At 39.7% G+C, this 7,572-nt stretch overlaps 1 long non-coding RNA gene across 1 annotated transcript; it reads left to right on the top strand.

Moving 5' to 3' along the window:
• The first annotated feature begins 1,439 nt into the window (after nt 1-1,439).
• On the top strand, nt 1,440-6,861 carry LOC310893363. The gene is made up of 4 exons (XR_014578935.1): nt 1,440-1,744; nt 2,154-2,183; nt 4,709-4,832; nt 5,143-6,861. It is a non-coding gene; the product is annotated as an uncharacterized lncRNA (long non-coding RNA).
• Nucleotides 6,862-7,572: the final 711 nt, after the last annotated feature.

Raw genomic sequence — 7,572 nt, 5'->3', positions numbered from 1 at the left:
ACCCATTCTCCAAGCATCCTCTTGGCTAACTCGATCATTCCGTTAAGTTCCTACCTCCAATCAGAAAAACAGTTGTACAGCCTTTTTCATTCAAAATTAATGGCAGAGACCTCCTAGCCACAAATCACAGTTATTATGGAGTATTTGTCTACAATAAGGAAAAATTTAAGCCAAGAACAAATGAAAAAAAAAAAAAACAGGAATGAGAAGATAAGAAGCTTATGGGAAGATTTTACAGACTCACACTTCTGCCAAATGTCTGATAACTTGAGACGTGGCATGCTACATAAGAAAAGAAGATATTAAATGCTTAAGAGTAAATGCCATAGGCATAGCCAACAGGAGTGGAAAAAATATTCTTTTCCAGGATGAATAGGAAAAGAAAAATCCTGTCTCACAATTGCAACAAAGAAAAAAAAAAGTGTTGGCTTTTTTTCCCCTAAGTGTTTGGCATATTATAACCATGAAGCAATAGAAATGAGACAATTTAACCACATAACCTGTTGTTAATATGACCACTGAAGCATGGAGGTATAACCTGACAGCTGTTAAAAACAAAGACATACATGATTTTGTTTATTCCTGAGACAATTGTTCTACTGCATAGCTGTGCATGGAAGAACAGCAGAATTACATTATCCAGATGAATGTTCCAGACAACATCAAACAAAGGCAGAAAGAACCTGAGAGCTGAAGGCCATTAGAAGATTTTTTTTATTTTATTTTTTAATCTTAGCTCAGCTACCATCTGGAAAACCTTGTCTTACTATCAAGAAAACCTTGGGACACTTACTGGGCTGAAGTCTGCAATCCCATGACCCTGAATAGAGCCTTTCTCAAGGATGGTCACTTGACAGGAGGTATCTGTACAATGTAGAGAGTGCCCGAAGGTAAATGCAAAAGTCAGGCTCAATTACCAGTTTTAAACTAGTTGTTTCATGGACAGAAAGAGTAGTAATACATAATCCGATATTTGGATTCCTCCTTGTACAATACAAGACCCACATTGTCCAATGCAAGGTTCACTTTAAACTCTGCTCATCACTGGATTTTCAAGATATCTTTATCTGTGGTACCGATGTAAGTATTCTGACTTTTCCCTAATGTCCTGGTTCCAGTTAGGACAGAGTTAATTTTCCTCATAGTAGCTGGTAGGGTGCTATGTTCTGGATTAGGATGAGAAGAGCGCTGATAACATGCTGATGTTTTAATTGTTGCAGAGCAGTGTTTACACCAGGCCAAGGACTTTTCGGCTTCTCGCTCTGTCCTGCCAGCGAGCAGGCTAGGGGTGCAGCAGGAGCTGGGAGGGGACAGACCCAGGACAGCTGACCCAAACTGGCCAAAGGGGTATTCCATACCATCTGACGTCATGCTAAACAATATATAGGGGTGGCTGGCCGGGGTGGGGGGGCCGGCTGCTCGGGGATAGGCTGGGCATCGGTCAGCGGGTGGTGAGCAATTGCATTGTGCATCACTTGTTTTCTTACACATTATTATTGTTAATACTATTATCATTATCACTATTATTATTATTATTGTTATTATTATATTCCTGTCTTAATAAACTGTCTTTATCTCAACTCACCGGCTTCACTTTCCCGTTTCTCTACCCCATCCCAGAGAGGGAGGGGGGAGGGTGAGCAAACGGCTGTGTGGTGTTTAGCTGCCAGCCGGGTTAAACCACAACACCTAAGCAACAATGCTGACGTCTCTCTCTCCTCCATCTCTTCAAACTTCCAGGGAGGTAAAAGCTTTCTGATTACTACTGACTTTTCCAGTTTGGTTGAAACCGGCCAATGAGTTAAAAATAGGGTGGGAATATTACGAGAACGTAGAAGAGGACATACAGATCTTGGGGCTGCACAGCTAACAATTACTCAGGTTAGATGAGCACTTTCTGAATTTCAGCGAACACAATTGCATTTATATCAGCAAGAAGCTTGCTAAAGAATGTCATCTCTCAGGTTCTGCAATCAGTGTCTTTCTTCTGTCTTTGTTTTCTTTATCATATGAGGTTTGCCCGGGTTTAGATAGTTATTAGGTTTAGATAGTTAAAGTATGTATGTCTTCATATTGGTTATTACAGAAATATCTGATAATGTGAGCCTCTCTAAGTCCCCTCCTAAGTCCAGCTTGTCTTTTCATGGTTCCAGGTCGGGTGTATTATTTTACTTTGGGATTCGGTGAGTACTTTGGTTTTTGATCCTATTTGCCATATAATTCAAAATAAGACACACTGGGTCTATATGGTTGGCAAATACCAGACAGAATACCTTGTCAAAAGAGAAAATGATCTAGATAATTAAAGACTTTTGAACTACAAAACCTCATCCAAGGTTTTAGCACACACTTAGAAGGTAAGAAAGAAATTGAAGACATGGAAGAAAGTGGAAATTTGGAGGTATAAAGTAAGATGGGTTTACCAAAGATTGAATGTTTGAGAATAATAGATTTTCAAACAAGAGAAATGAACCACTTTTAATATATCTGGACTTCATTAAAGTTCTTTATACAGTGTCATATGGGAAAAGACTATGCTGTACAAAATGGGAATTGAATTCAACAATTGTAAGATGGTAAGAAACTATCTACAGGGAGGGATGTGCTGACAACAAAACAATTGGTTGAGAGGGGAGGTTGTCTCAGAGTCCTTCAAGAAACTATAAATTTTCCTTTATGCCTTTGGTGTAAAAAGCAATGTCAGAATGACCCATTAATCAAGAGGACAGCTGGAGTGTCAAGGAGTGGTGTACCTAAACAGTGTGTTATGTGCACTGTCTGCAATATGTGTATGTCATAAATAATGTGTGGCTTGATATGAAGCTAGAAGTTGCCAGTGATTGTAATGGTGGATCCTCTTCAGTACTGGTGGATACTCACCAGTACTATTGAGACTGCTGGCAGGTTTTAGTGGCAGGAGACTGGAGGCAATTCCCTGTTTTTCTGACTGGACATTGAGATGAACCAGATGACATTAGCATTCAGCAGTGCCAAGCATAAGATTTTTTGCCATAGGCTGGGGTTTCCTTAGTTTGATGAGGAGCAGAAGAAAGAACGAGTCAATCATTAACAGGAGGACCAAAAACCACACCTATGATGTCACTGCGAAAGAAAAATGTGGCCCTAAATGTATATGGAGGCAAAATTATTTCCCTATCCAGCAGAAACACAGACTTCATTATACAACACTTTTTATGAAACCACCTCTGTAATACCATATAGTCCTAGTCATGCATGAAAACACATATTGAAACAGGTGTGAATTGCTAGGATGGATGAGGCTAAGACAATTTGATTTGTATACCCTACAGAAAGGAGGTTGAAAGCAGATGTAAATGTTATCAGTAAAAACTAACAGGGAACTTCAATGCCAATAATGATAGAAATTAATTAAACTGCAAGACAAGATCAGTATAAGATCAGCAAAAGCTGTAAAATAATCATATATTAAGCTAAAAATAAACTAAACTATTTTATAGGGGAACTAAAATATTTTTTTCCAAAGAATAGAGAAGCTATATCCTGACTCTGACCCCAAATCCGTAATAACTAATTACAATATGCACTTCTTAGTGACTCAGAAAGTCCATTGTAGTCCAATACTTTTGTGTTCTTCCTAATAAATTGGCATCCTAGCCTAATATGTACTAAGAAAAAAAATATAACTGAACTCAGTATGTTATAAAGCTGGCAAATTAGATTAAGTATGCTGCCAAACTGAGGCCTTCCGCAGGCCAAATTAATATGGACAGAATTGATTTTTCTTATGTGGTACAGTATATATAAGTGAAAGATGTAATACATAAAGTTAGTTTTCTGCATTTCATGCCAAAAATTTTTCTGAAGTTAGGACATGCAGGTTCAATTATATAATCATTAATATTTCAGATTGACTAACTTCATTCAGAATTGCTTTAAGACAGCCACCTAAATTCATTTAAAAAAAAAAAATCCACCATACATTGATTCAACATGATCAAGACTCTGTGAAGCTACAGTGATAGGCTGTGCTAGGATGAATTTTCCATTTTTTAATTTAAGTTTGAATAGTTTGAATAAATACATTTAAAATGTATTTCTATAGTGTCCACATGGTAATAAATAACAATTTGCAAAAAGAAAAATCATGAAGCAAACGAAATCCACAGCACTTTAGATGAAACCACATGAGTTCATGCTGTATTCTGAACTAAAATTTGTGTTAAAGGACAATTATATCCAGAAGTTGAAATGTGGAAAAAGTTAAGTATTTTGTAATAAGGGCTTATTCCCGGAAACAATTATGCTACTTTGGTGTCCTACTCATTTAAACAGCTTCACTCCTCTTTCAGCGGTCTCCCTTTGTTTATTTATAGCTCATTCATTTATTAATATTCTTTTCGACCAACCCCAAAGACATCTTCCCTATAGAGTCACAGGAGCGTACAATGCAAGAATAGGACAGACTGAAGATGGCAAAGTATATGTTTTCCAAGAATAAAAGTTCATTTGTTGCAAATGTTTCGCTATTCAACAAAAGCCAAAAGGAATTGCTAGCAAGCTCCTTAGGAGGCCTCACTCCTACAAATAAACACATGCGACGAAAACGAACCCATGAACGAGGGTTCATTCGAGAACTGAAGAGCATGCTGTCGTGTTATGTGCACATGCAGGCATCCAGCAAGAGATGACAACTACTGGAGGGCACCGTACCTTACTTTTTTTGTAGTGTTTATGGAGCATATGGCAGCATACCTCATTGCTTGTATAGCATTTGTGACAGCGAAGTCTGCAGCTGGGAGAACAGCTACTACCACAGAGGCAAAGACCATAGACACCTCTGCAAATTTCAGGTGAGACTAGAGAGGAAGCAAATAAAACATTCTGGTTTCAAAACTAAGATGTTGCAAACGCTTCCATGGATTATATCAGAAAATTGTATTTTTACTACAAAGGATGGAAAGGATGTTTAATGACTCTAAAATCTTAAGAGGATTAATCCATAAAGTGAATCTTACTGTAAGGCGGCTTTGATCTTTATATGCTTTTTAAAGGTAGAGATTTTTTTCTTACATTTTACTAAATTTAATTGGAAAAAGTATGTCAGCAGAATCCTGCTGGTTTAACTGCTATTTAATTCTGTCGGTCTTTCTTATTGAGCAGAGTTCTGGTTTTGCCATGTAAAAGGACACCAACATTATCCTAGTGAAACACCCCACCAGCAAATGTGAAGACACTGTACACTCCACAAAGGGTTAATGCAACCTGTTAACCCTGTAAATTAGAGAGGCCGGTGAGAACAATCCTCCAGAAAGAATTCCCTTCTGAACTCTCTGCCAAGAAGCCCCAAGAAAAGGCAAGCTAAAGTTTACATTTACTTTATTCCCATGGGTATTTTGGGTGTAAAGTAAAACCTAGCGCCCGCAGAAGTGGCATGTTTGAACTGGATACTGAGAAGTCATCCCCATTCAGAGCAGGGAGAGGAGTCTTCTGGCTTAGATGCTCTTACAGAAATCTAATCAAAGCCACTCAGACCTGTGCTCAAATCTGTATTTCAGATTGCCCTCAGTTTGAAGGATCTCAGATTCATTTTGTTAAATGAGGCTTAGTCAAACAATTCCAGGATCTAAATGCCCATGGCTTTAATCCTCTTTGAACCTTCAACCTGTTCCATGATATTGGGCCTAACTTTTAACTTTCTTACACCTCACTCGGCTCAGCTGGAAAACTGGGTAAGAAGCACGGCTGCACTGAAAACCAGATGCTCCATCCAAGCCAAGCTCTGCTGAAAAATAAGGGAGCATACACTCTCCTTGAAGCAATCACTGCAGTCAATAAAATGTGTGGTGGGGGAATGCAAATATAATACCTCACAGAATATAAATAATAGATTATGATTTTCTGTTTAAAAAAAAAAAAAAAAAAGAAGAAACAACACAAACAGGACACGTTTAGAAATACTAGCTAGGTTCTGTAGAACAAAGTCAGCACGTAAGTCTGGATTCTGCAGATGTGCACACACGTATATATAGCTTTACTCACAGGAGGTATTTTGAATTCAGCAGGATGAGTTGTATGCAGGAATAAAAATATATATATAAATAAGGCTAGATACATGTATTTCCATAAAGTGTGTTTTCCGTGCACATTTGAGTGCATTGTGAATTTCGTATCAGATTTATTCCATCTTTCCCAGCTGACAGATTCACCAAGCAGTGAAGGATCAATGGCAAGAGGTTAAATTGCATTGCATCTCTCTGTAGCATTCAAGGCACAAGCTAATGTTCCTATGCACATCACTCTTCCTCGCTGAGTTTAAATCACTCAACTTTTTTTTTTTCCTGCTTATTTCATCTCCGCATAGGTTTGTGTATCCTTGGCACAGAGATCATTTTCACACACATCAAGGAAGTCTCTGAGGTATCACATAAACAGACTCTTCTTAGTGTAGTCTATATTTTACCCAGGTCCACAGAAAAAGCAAAGGCAAATAAAGATTAGGTTTTAAGGGAGTCTGTAAATCCAGGGAAGTATTATTTGCTTTGGTTATACTTTTTTTTTTCTTCTTTTTTTTTTTTCCAAAAAGATGACAAATCAAGGCAGGATGCTACTTTTTAATAATAACAGAGTATGGAAATACTGAAACAAGAAAGAATAACAGTTTTTAATTTGTAAGAATTTTTTTTCAGTTGCTTCAGGAAGTCTCTGCAGGAAAGAACTGAGCAAACATAAAAATTGCATGTTTGTTCTGTAAGAGTTAAATCTCCCCTCAAGTCTTGCATTTCTCAGCTAATATTTCAATGGTGGCCCCATTACCATTCTTTACTTCCATTAAAGCTTAAAGATTACTTACAAGTTTCACTAAAAAGGAAAGGAAGAGGAGAGGGGAAGAGGAGAGGGGAAGGGGAGAGGGGAAGGGGAGAGGGGAAGGGGAAGGGGAAGGGGAAGGGGAAGGGGAAGGGGAAGGGGAAGGGGAAGGGGAAGGGGAAGGGGAAGGGGAAGGGGAAGGGGAAGGGGAAGGGGAAGGGGAAGGGGAAGGGAGGGGAAGGGAGGGGAAGGGGAAGGGGAAGGGGAAGGGGAAGGGGAAGGGGAAGGGGAAGGGGAAGGGGAAAGGGGAAGGGGAAGGGGAAGGGGAAGGGGAAGGGGAAGGGGAAGGGGAAGGGGAAGGGGAAGGGGAAGGGGAAGGGGAAGGGGAAGGGGAAGGGAGGGGAAGGGAGGGGAAGGGAGGGGAAGGGAGGGGAAGGGAGGGGAAGGGAGGGGAAGGGAAGGGAAGGGAAGGGAAGGGAAGGGAAGGGAAGGGAAGGGAAGGGAAGGGAAGGGAAGGGAAGGGAAGGGAAGGGAAGGGAAGGGAAGGGAAGGGAAGGGAAGGGAAGGGAAGGGAAGGGAAGGGAAGGGAAGGGAAGGGAAGGGAAGGGAAGGGAAGGGAAGGGAAGGGAAGGGAAGGGAAGGGAAGGGAAGGGAAGGGAAGGAAAGCTGAATGAGATGTATTCACAAGTTACACCAGATTCTAGTCTTCAGTGTTTAGGTTTTTAACGCCAACCGTGTTTTTGCAATTTTTTTTCTAACATTGTTTGCAAAATTATTGCCCTCTCA

This window comes from Anser anser (genome assembly GCF_964211835.1).
Source record: "Anser anser genome assembly, chromosome: 2".
Lineage (NCBI taxonomy): Eukaryota > Metazoa > Chordata > Aves > Anseriformes > Anatidae > Anser > Anser anser.
This window is presented reverse-complemented; position numbering and strand designations above follow the sequence as displayed.